The following is a 12,185-nucleotide window of genomic DNA, read 5'->3' on the forward strand; positions in this document are numbered from 1 at the left end:
ATTATTTTGATTTCTTTTGACATTTTCTTCCTCTTAAAAACCCCTATACATGTCAGGAAGAACTGAGAGGTTTGAATAGTTTGTTTGGTGCCACTGCAAGTTCAACGGCAAGCATTTTTTGTCAGGAAAGTTTTCAGACCTAGGTTTCAAGTAAGACTGCAAGATTCTTATCAAACTGATTGACTCATGAAAATTGATACCACATTGACTGACTTCCAAAGTAGGGGTCTCATGTGCTATATACTAACATTTGTGAGTCATGGCATATTTGGCATGATTTTTTTTAAACATTAAATTCAGGTAAAACCACACCAAAAAAATCCTCTCTTTAATGAAAGATTCCCAGTAATAAACAGGAATCTGAAATTATGTTTTATCCAACTCATGAAAGCTTCTATGTTTTAGCAATAAAAGAAACAGAAAGGCAACTCAAAATAGTTTTGCCCACATACACTCTTAAGCTGCTCTTGGTTTCCAACTGGTTTAGGCCAGGTGCTCATCCAAGAATTTTATCTAGTAAAATTTCTCAGAACCTCTCAGACAGCTGTACACCTCACTGGCTTTAAGTCAGAATTCACATTTTTCTAAAACAAAAACCACAAAAGAAAGACAACTTTATCTACAAACTCATTAACCCTACATAGGGCTCTGCTTACCCCCAGACACTGCTTACCCCCAGACACTGCTTTCCCCCAAATACAAAAGGGGAACATTAATTTTAATACTGTATTACGAACACTATGGGATATTACATTAAGTGGTACTACAATAATAGTTTAGGTTCCCAAGTTTTTACTCAGTGTATACCTATGGGATGCAAATGAGGGAGGCAAGGAAAAGGCTGGAGTACTTTGCCATGGTTGACATTGAGTTTACCAACAGAGTCAGAGGACAAACAGCAAAACCCCAGAGTCAGCTGTTCCATTCAAACAAACAAGATCTCCTTTTGCATGCAGAAACCTCATAATGTCCTAAATTTACATTGCAAAACTACTTTTCAAGTGCTCCTCATAGAGCAGACCTAAGCTGCTAAAGCTTTGATCCAGAGAATTTGTCTGGCAGCCAATGCCTTCTAACAAGTGGAAGAAGGTGACAGCCAATCCTACTTCTGGCTGCTGCACCCAGCTCTCTGTGCCAGCTCCTTCAGCTGAACAACTACCCTGCAGGCCTGGCTGATCAGTGACTACTATCTGCACATCTTCATCCCAGAAAGCATCCACTTACACATCATCTACTGGCTCTTAAAAATAAGAGGGTTTGGATTTATGTGCTTGAAAGGTACAATTTTTTCTAACTGTATTTCTCCACTGCTAGAACATACCAGCACTAGCAACTAGGATGAGTTGGAAGTCCACACATAAGGCAACAGGAAGCTGAGGAAGACAGATAAATGCAATTGTGCACTACAACAATTTGCCTGCACAGAGGAACTCCTTCTCAAAAGTAACCAAGTTTGGCCTACACCCATGCTCAGGAAATAACAGACCTTTATTTTGAAGCAGGGAAGACAAGAAGAATACTAAGAGCAATAAAAGCCTTGGAGAGCTGGCCCCTGTGGCCCTGGAAAGTGACATTAGGCAGTAACGTACCTCTGACTGCAAGCCCCACAAGCTACAGCTTTGCAGCAACAACAAACAAATGAATAAATTTCATTCTCCAGTGATATTTAAGCAGTGCAGTCACAGGTAACTCAGCACCAGCCTAGCTAGGCTTCGAGATAATTTTGCTGTAAATACATAAGGCAAATCCCATGAAGGCAGAACAGCTAATTAAGCTAAACGCCACTGTTGGCACAAGCACAATTGGTCATGAACATATTTGCTCAGAAGATCAGAGGATTATGGATTTCATTTTGAGCAGTGGAGAAAGAAAAGCTATTAACTTTGAAGAAGGACTTAAGTCACAATTCACAGGAGTTTTAAGAGCTGTTGCCTGCAATGATCAGGACAAGAATTTAAGCACAAGAAGGTCTGTTGTCATTTTTATTCCTGAAGGGGCAGAAAGGAAAAGATCACCCAGTAAGATATGCATATCTGCAGCCAATCCAGCTGCTCTTACAAGAGGTGCTATCAGAATACTTTCAAAATTATAATAGCAGAGTATACATAGCATATCATTTGTCCAACAGTCCCAGAGATTAATTTAGAAAAGAGTGTTTGCTTACATGTACGCTTAGTCAGTGGGAGGTAGGGAGGTTCTTATCTAGCTAGATGTGAAGAGTGTTGGTAGAACAAGGACTTTTGCAAGTGAGGGATATCTATTTTAAGAGCAGTTTCAGTGTTGCCTTATCCATACAGAAATGCTTCATTTTATTGCAATAATAAGCCTATTTGTTCTCCTATGCAGTATTCCTTACAACATGGTTAAGGGAAAGAACAGGACCAGATAACTGCTCCAAACAGCCACAAAGGGGAAAATACTGAAAGTTACACACAAGCGTTGCTCACACCTTACCCTCTCTCAACAGTATCAAAACAATCCTTGCTGGTTTTAACCTGTAAATATTTGCAAATCTCAAGATACTTTCACAGTATCTTGAGTATCACAGTATCTTCACAGCCAGCCTTGTATAATGACATTCAACCAGCTGAAAGAGGAAGAAGTTCAGCTGGCACAAGCAGTTCAGAAAAATTCGCATTTTCTCCTGGAACATCTGATTTGTTGGTCCACATGACTCTGCCTGTGGTTTAATTTTATTCTTATTTGTAAGACATTAAGACCTTCACCACTTTGAAGACTATTAAGGCAATTTACTCTGAAGAAGAGCTAATAACCAAGAGGATAAAAGTTAACAACTTAATATTGGAACAGAAAAGAATAATTTGCTTTGGTTTTGGCCTAATCCCTCTAATCACATATGGCAGCTTGCCATTTCTTTCACAGGGCTTGGATATTGGCAGCACTACCTAAGTATGTAAATCTCTATACCTGTTATGGTGTAAAACCATTAGGCCAGAGGTATTAAGAGGATGTGGTCTCTGGAGAAAGAGGCTCATAAATTAAAAAGAAGAATTAGAAAAGCACACTTAAACATTCCTTCTCCCTGTGACCACTGTCAGACTAACTGTGGAAGCCATGCCATTTATTTCATATTGCGGTAAGTATAAATGTACTAAAAATATATAATTTGAAGAATCTTCAAAATTACAGAAATTCCAAGTTATTGATACTAACATCAGCATATTTTCAAATCTAGTTATATTTCCTTGTACATTGCACCATTTGTACTTGGCTGTGGTTTAATCCCAGTAGGCACACCGCTTGAATTAGTAACAGCTCGTTTGAAAGAACTTAATTCTTCTAGCTAATTCTATTCATCAAGAATTACAGAACAAAGAATATCTTCTCAGCATAATGGACTTGAAATATAATAATGAAGGTGACTCAGTCCTGTAGATCTCTGAAGGTAGAGCACTGTCAGTTGTGTAACAATTACTCTGATCTCCATTTAGACAGCAGAAGTGTGAGGCTCACAGAACTCAAGCTCCCATTGCCACTTTCTCACTCTTCATGTCAACATTGGCTTTAAACTCAGATAGGCTCCAGACTGAGGGACTGTTTTTTATATCTTATTTGAAAATAGATTTAAGCAATATATTAAAAGCTTTAGAGGGATCAGAAGCAAACCAATTACTTGGTGGGAAGCATCTCCTGACCCTACATATCTGATACATTTCTGTATGTAATGGCTAGCTATTTCTGAATGTTTTCCCAACATAAATACAAAACAGATTCAAATTCTAGCAAGGAAGTTATACAAGAAAATCCAAAACATTGCCTCACCTCTCCCTTCCAAAAAAATCCCAGCAACAAGCAGCCCTGAAACTCATAATGCAACTTAAGTGATTAATTTCTTAAGAAGGTTTTGTTAAGAAGCCATGACCTTCCTTTCATTTTACAGGAAAGAAGTGCTTACCCTTTTCTTCTGGAGACTTGCCATCTTAAACATGGATTCAGCATGGAAGATAACAATGAGAATAGGACAACAGGACCTCTATCCCTTCTCACAAACTTTTATTGCAGAATGGAAAACACACCTGATATTTCTCCCACTTGTACTGTCCCACAGAGGACATTCATCTATAAGCAGGAGCTGCCAAACCCCTTTCCTTTTCTTCCATTGCCCTATTCTTCCAAAAAAATATATGTATTCTAGTTTGGGATTTAGTATTACCCAAATTAGGCTAATGAACACTGCACTGATGCAAGCCAAATAAAAACATCTCTTATGTACTAGGAATTCCTAGGGAAAAAAAAGTTATCGAAAAAGCTAAAGTAGAGGCCTTGACAAGTTTACATACTGAAGACTTTAGGGGAACTATCTGACTTCTACCCTCCTTCCTTGCTCTCCAGCAAGCATTGACTACATTTTAGCAAGAATTCTGTTTTATTGTAGGGATTATACTATTAGAGAATGGAAGTGTGCAAAACAGTGTGACTAATTAACAGGTATTTCCTATCATGGCTTCCCCATGGCTACTGGGAAGTGACACACTTCCTACACTTTGTTAAGATATTCTTTCTTATGTGAAAACAAACTGAGCTGCAGTTTACAGTCACTGGGTAGTTCTGACTCTTTCCTAGAGAAGACAATATAATGAAAGGGCTTATTAAGTGGCTAGCAGCACTGATGAGAAGAACTCTATGTTACAAAGAGCAGACAAGGATTTGCATTCAAATACTTAGAGTAATGCTAAACTGAGCTGACAGTAAGACAGTTTGTAGAGCAGTTCCAGTCCTAAACATCAACTGGAAGACTGGAGCATACAGTTTCTGAAGAAATCTTTTTATTTCAAAGTCCATGGACATGACTTCTCAGATGATTTTTATCTCATTATGGAAATCCTTTAGTGAGTATCTGCTGCATCCCTGTGACTTCGAGAGTCCCGCTCTTACTCCTCATCTGAGTTGAGGTGATGAGCTAGCTGAGCAAGGGCAGCTACCATCACTGGCAGACTGATTTTGCTCCACTACTTTTGTAAAACTTGGAACCCGTTGGTTAACAGGTTGCTCCTTCCATGTGCCACTTGGATCTTCTCTAAAGCACTGTCAACAGCCAGCTGCTCAGGTCAGTGTAAGTAGCACATTGCCTCTGCAGGAGGGTGCACAATACAGTTTGTAGTATATATTAAGCAAAAATTGCCTAGTCCAGACAGCAATATTTTACATCATCTTTGCTTTCCCTGACAGAGGCCACTGATCTCAACTTCCTCAGAGCACCTTTGCCTGCAGCCCAACAGAAATTTGGGATTGCACAGAACATTGCAAAAGGCACTCTCCATCATTCTCAGACAATTAATTGCATAAGTAAGTACCTGTGGGAATCAAAATAATCTGTAACTCACCTGAACCACTTAATTTGTCACTGCAACCTCCAGCTTTTCAGCTACCAGCCTTGTTCTTGTAACTACAGCTCTATTTAATTGATTACTACTGTGGATAAAGAGCCAGCAAGCAGAATAAGCCCTTTGTCTGTCCTTTCTCACAGGTTGACTGACTAACCACTCACCTTAGACACTCACTTGTGCAAGTTTTGAAGGTTAAAATTACCTACCTAATAAATTACATAATCTCAAGAATACTAAAAAAGTTTGTGTCAATTAATCAGGTCCTTGCTGCTGTAACTAAAGCATACACCTACTTGAAAACAGGGCCTCACACAATTGCCAGCACAAATCAGGTGCTAGAGGAAAGAAAATATCCTTTAGGAGTCCTGCAGTCACAGAAGCAGTAAGTAAGCCAAAGAATGAGCTGAAAGAAATGCACTACATCAAAGGTCCCAGGAAAGTTAAAAATCAAAATGGTTAAAAAAAGTAGCATTCAAAATGGTCAAAAAACGTAGCATGCAGTCTGCACATAGACCAGTCAGGTCCCTTCTGAGTCACAAAATTAACTTAAACTTTGCAATGAAGTTTTTATTTCATGGTTATTTGGTTTTTTGTTTACTTGTTTTGTTGTTATCTTTTTTTTTAATAGATACATTTTAAAAAACTCATGATAGCTCCCTATTTAGAGGAAAATAACTTGTCCTCCCAAGCATGATGTTTTAACAGATAGCCCTGTAACATGAAAATTTTGTATACTATTGGGGTCATTCTGGCTAAGTTGAAACCACCAGCAATGTTAGTCCTCCTTAATACTGATACTGAATTTCAATAATAACAGGAAGCCTATCAGCCATGAAAACTTCACTCATGAGATTGTTTGCACTGCTGGGCTGGGCTGTGTCACACAAAATTGTCCTCTGCCTGACTGGTACCAGTTTCCCTGAACACTTATGGCCAGATGCGAGCAGAGAACTCTGACACTGAAAAATGAGGTGTGCTATGGTGAAAGGAAGATAAAAGGCCATGACAAGAGCTAAACCAAACTGCTACTCATGAGAAGCATGAAGCAGGGAACAGTTTCTGGAGTAGCCTTCAGTTGCACTGGATGAGGTGAGGTGTCAATTTGCATTGTGTGAAAAGGATTTGCCCTACAAATGCTGCTGAATAGTACAGGAATAGGAAAGAAGGAGCAAAAGACTGTGACAGGAATTGTTTCTCATACACAGGCAGCTAAATCAGGAGTTCAGAGTCTATGAAGCTGGGTTTTGGAGTATCAGGCCTGTCCCTGAACAGGTATTTAGTCTTGCAGGAGTGGCTCATTCTTTATGAACATAGCTATGCAAGGTGTTAGCTCACTTGCCCAATAGCTGCAGCTACATACCCAGGAAGCAGCCAAATCCAGAGCCCCCATGACCACCTAACCCAAGAAGATTCAAATGCACATCCCCTTGTTCACCAAAATACATGATAATCTCTGAAGGGTTTGCTTGGCTCTCTCTTGACCTCTCCTAGGCCTGAACTACCAAGGATTAAACCCACAAAATCATTATTAAAGTGATACCACTACCTTGCAGGGAGAAACAGGAAGCCAGGTACACTCTTAGTCAGGCCACTATAAAAAAAATCCTGATTTCTCCTAACTTCTATCCTCATCCAGACAGACCTGCATTCCTGGCTCTAGAGCAGTCCAGTTCTAATAGAGCAGAGGGAACAGGAGAGTTACCTGAGGGTATTAATTTTTAATCCAAGTCTCTCAACCTCCAGAGAAGTAATCACTATGAAGCAAGGTAAAATTAATGACATTTACACTAACATAAGCCATCCTAGGATTAAAAAACAAGTTATGTGGGCAGGACCAGAATAGAAGGTTAAGGGCTTGCTACTTTTGCTTGTTTGACAGATTTCTGCCTAGGACTCAGATACATACCTTCTGCTTACAGTGCTTCAAGTGCAATTACAGAGGGTTTTTGGACCTCACCCTTAATTTTTCATAACAGACTCTCTATTTTTAAATGCTATTTTTAAATCACATTAGCCATTTAAATTCATTAGAGAAGAAAAGCACGGTGGCAGATCTTACAATCTACAAGCTAATGGCATAGAAACCATTTCTAACCCGGGAGTTCTCAAACACACTGATCTAGTTCTGGAGCTCTAGCGACATGGCTGAGATCACATAGTCTGACTGTAGTTCATCCAGCCTGTACACAGCAAAATCTCTGTCAGTTTATCAGTCAGCCAGAATCAGACACTGGGCAGGAAATTTTATACAGAATTTACCAATATTGTTTGATGCTTTTGTAGAACAAAAACATTTTGCAGTGAATCTAGGATATTGATCTGCTAATTACTCCACAGATAAGCATCCCCTTTCTTCTTACTTACACTCAAACACATTTAGAGAGAGATGAAATGCAAAATTTCCTTGACTGGGACAGAGAAATAGAAAAAAATTATTTTTAAAAGATTTATACTGCAGAGAAAAAGGAACATACCAAGATGTAAGGGAAAATGGGATCATAGCATGGTTTGGGTTGGAAGAGACCTTAAAGACCACCTAGATCCAACCCCCCGTGCCATGGACAGGGACACTTTCCACTAGTCCAGGTTACTCAGAGCCACATCCAGCCTAGCCTAGAACACTTTCAGGGATGGGAGTCCCCAGCCTCTCTGGGCACTCCCAGAGATTAACAATTAACAAATTGTTAAGTTGCTCATTAATTTGATGTATAGTCACAGAACATTGAGTGGGTTTCAGGTCCAAAATAGTCTGGCATTATCATCAGAAAAGGAGCTATAAAATAAACAAGGGGAAGAAGTAATCTTTTCCTTCTCCTCACATGTACATTACATCTCTTCCCTTTGCCCTCTTGATGCAATAAGCAGAGTCAAATTACATATAGCAGGGAAACCTTATAACATGAAGTAAGAATGTAGCACAGCCAGTTGCTGTATCCTAATGAATTGGAATGACTCCCTGCCACAAGAATGAATCATAAATAAGTCTGCTGAAATCAGCTGTCACTCTCAAGTTGTGCCCTTTTAAATAAGTTAAAAAATTGGAGACTGCTGATACAGCAAATGCAACATCACTGGTTGTACACATTTTGGCATAAGTGTTTTGGATTTGGAAGATCAAACTATGGATCCTCCTTAAATTGACTTCTGATCAACCTAAATAAGCTGCCTTTAAATGCAACAGGTGATGGACTTCAAGTACCAGAAAGGTACCTACTACTTTTAGCAGTCATCCATTAGTCATCCCAGGTGAAAAGCACTTTCTGTGCAGAGGAAAGAATTCTTTACTATGGTTCAAAACAAGTCACTCTTGAATAAAGAGTGAATTCCAAAGGATAGGAGCATCACTTTTAATTAAAGAAAAAGAAAATTAAACACTTTTTCCTACTGAGAGACTACAAATGATCTTTATATTTCTTTGTAAATAATGTTTTCTTATAAGATTTTTGATTTAAGTCTGTTTCATCCCTTTCTGTCATGAGCACAGGAAACAATACAGAGTAGAAAAGAAGTAATTTCTTCAACTTCATCTATTGATGAAACTATCAAAGATTTTCTCCGTATACTAAACTGAAGCAGTATTTTCACTTGGGAATCTGGCAAGCATCTCCTACACAATAACAGGGGTTTACTCCAGAGAATACCTGCACATGGTCTCCAGAGCACTCCTGGAGTGCCATCCAGTCTTCTAAAGCACTGGCTCTTAATGGAAATGACAAATTCACTTTTCTGTCATCCATTTTTGGGGGCAAGGGAATCTTGTTTATTCTGGCCTTTGTCAGAATTGGAAAACAAGGACATGAAGAACTATTTCACTGAATTTTAAAAGTCTGACAGTGAAACTAATACACTATTTTGGGATGCAAGAAATGCTGGAATTAAATTTGTTTAACAAAAGACAGGCACAATGACAGCTTCAAGAAATTCAAAAACATGCCTTACAACCAAAGCAGAGAATGGCTGCACATGTAAGGTAGAAGCAGACTAAGGTGTTTATTATTTCCTTGCCTTAGACCTAGACATAAACACACTAAGGTGTGTAATTGGTAGCAGTGTATAAGCATTTTGTAAGATGGCAACAGTTTTAGTAGTATTTTATAACTAACTATACATGAATAACACACAACTGCAAATGAACAGAGACTCGCAGTATACTTGCCTGAACAGGGCACAGGAAAGCATAGGCAAATAGTAAAATCTGCAAGATAAGAACAGAGAATGTAGAGTGGTCAGGAAAGATGTCAGATGAAACTAAAATAAGATTGCAGAACAAAGAGGAGATGCATCTGATGGAACCAGAATAATCCTGCAAAACAAATAAGATGCTGAACAACACTACGGTAAGTTTGTTCCCTCAAATAATATGGACTACCTCATCTGAGATCACCCCCTTTTCTTTCAGGGAGGAAGCAAGGTGAACAATACATTAACAATTAGAAAAGAAGGATGATAATTTATGAAAATCACAAGAAACCTCACTTTGATTCCAGCTTATCTTGTCAAGGAGCTCTCAAGCACTTTACTGTGACTCCTGCAACTGAAACAAACCATCAAGAAGAGTACTCATCGGTGCTAAATACAGGGCGCCAGCTCCAGGACATTGTATACTCCAGGTTTACTACCACTTATATATGCAATTGTTAAGAACCGTTTGGGAAAGAGATAATAACGACTAATGGTAATTAAGAACTAATGACCGGAAAGCTGCTTTGTTGCTGTATATGAATTTGATAAAGTGCTTTGATTCATTAGTCTTTTAAACAATCCATCACTGAGAGCTTCAATCTGTGAGGAAACACGCAAATGTTTTGGTGCAACACTTTGATCAGTTCTTTCAGCTAACAAGATCAAGTTTCTTCTCACAACATCCTGTTAAGCACATGTCGTGAATGAGCGTGGGGGGACACATCACCACAACATGTTTTAAGTCCTTTCCCCTACACTTTCTCAAAAAGTTCAAAAATACTTGTCACTGTCAAAATATCTGTCCCCAGATTTAAGTGACCTTCATCTTAGCAATCTTCTAAGCAGAGTCTTCTACTCACACGGATTTTCCCTCTCACACAGGAAAGACCCAACTGGCTGCATTAGACTTTAGGGCCAGGTCCAATCTTGCAAGTCATTTCAGAGACAGTGTGGATGATGCGACTAATTCACTTTTGAGATTAAAAGTGTTTACTATTTACGAAAAAGTCATTAACATCTCTCAGCTGAGATCTAAGCACCTTATTTCAATGAATCTTCTCCCATCCCAGCAGAGTCAAGAGCTCTGTGCAGCCAAGTTCGGACAGATACCCGGCGCTCACCCGGACAGACGCAGCAGCAGCGGGGATGTCCCGGCTCTCGGCTCCGCGGGCACGGGGCTCTCGAGAGCGGTTCTGAGAAAGGCGCTGACAAGCGCTGCTTCCCTGCGGCCTCAACAACCGGGGCCAGCCCGGCGAGACACCTGTGAGCGCTGCGCCGTGCTCAGGTGAGCGGGCCCTGCCAGCCCAGCCCACCCTGCGGGGCAGCCCGGCTGGCAAAGGCCGGCAGCCCGGGCTCCTCAGCGGCCAGCGGGCTCGCTCGCACGCTGTCCCCGCACTGCGAGCGCGGGTGGCTTCTACAACCCCTTTTAACTCCGAGTCACTCCATTAACAAGTCCTCCCGCTCCCCAACCCCAGAGCCCTTTCTAGGTCAGCCTCACCTCTCCTTCCGACCCCTCCGCGGCTCCCCTTTCCTTCCCTCCGGCCAGAGACAGCGCCAGCTCCCCGGTCCCGCCGGGCAGCCGCTGCCCCGCGCCTCCGCCCTGCTTGTCTGAGGGCAGGCAGACGGCGGAGCGGGGCGAGGCCGAGCCCGTCCCGCCGCCCTGGGCCAATGCCGGCGCCCGCCCCTCCGAGCAGGGCGGCTCTCCCCGCCCGGGCCCGCCCTGCCGCCCGTGTCACCTGTGGCACCCCCGGGTGTGCCCGGCGGGGCCCTGGCCGCGGGGGTGGTGACACTGCCCGCAGGCCCGGCCAGCTTCGGGTCGGCTGTCAGCGGGCACTGCTCTGAGGCAGCAGCTCCACAGCGGACAGTGGCTGCTTCACACAAGCCCACGCAGGGAGTGTCGGCTTGACTTGACTTGAGCTTCCTTGAGGGACAATGATCAGTATTTCACTTTACCTGGCGATAGGCAGCCCGAGAGGTGTGAACATACGCCCCTGTTTGAGTGGATACGGGCCGCGATAACAGAGGTTTCCGTCATCTATTTGTTCAGGAAGGCGCTCTAAGTGGTTTTCTGTTTAATTAGTGGCACAAAATACACATGCCGCCATTTCATGGGGTGTTCCAGCAGGACATTCCCCTCAGCAGCCAGGCACCGCGGCGATTTCTGAAGCCGGAGTGCCTCTCGGAGCAGGGTAAAAGCACCGATCGCGGCATGGGGAGAGCTGGCGTGCCGGTATTTTCCCCTTACACACGTTTTTCTCACAGTGCTTGACCTATCTGGTTCAATTCTAGTTTGGGGCAGCTGAAGGATTTCAGTCTCTGGCGTGTCCGGGAGTGGGACCGCTGTGCCCTGAGGGGCAGCCCTGTTGTCACCTGCCCACGTCTGCCGCCCGGAGCGCTGGCTCGGCTCTCCCTCGCAGCAGCTCTGGTTTAAATTGCACCCCTACTGTGCTCCCAGCCCGAGTCCATTCACACCCCAAATCCTACACCACCAGCCCAGGCTTCCTGCTAACAATAAATTATGTTTCATTTCCTTCTCAAACTTAGATATGGTGAAAAAAATTTTAGAGAAAATTTAGTGTTCCCGGCATTGGTGTAAAGTCTTGGTCAATTACATGTCTTTTCAATTTCATGCATTTGATATGTGGCTGTTCCTTT

This window comes from Molothrus ater, chromosome 2 (genome assembly GCF_012460135.2).
Source record: "Molothrus ater isolate BHLD 08-10-18 breed brown headed cowbird chromosome 2, BPBGC_Mater_1.1, whole genome shotgun sequence".
Lineage (NCBI taxonomy): Eukaryota > Metazoa > Chordata > Aves > Passeriformes > Icteridae > Molothrus > Molothrus ater.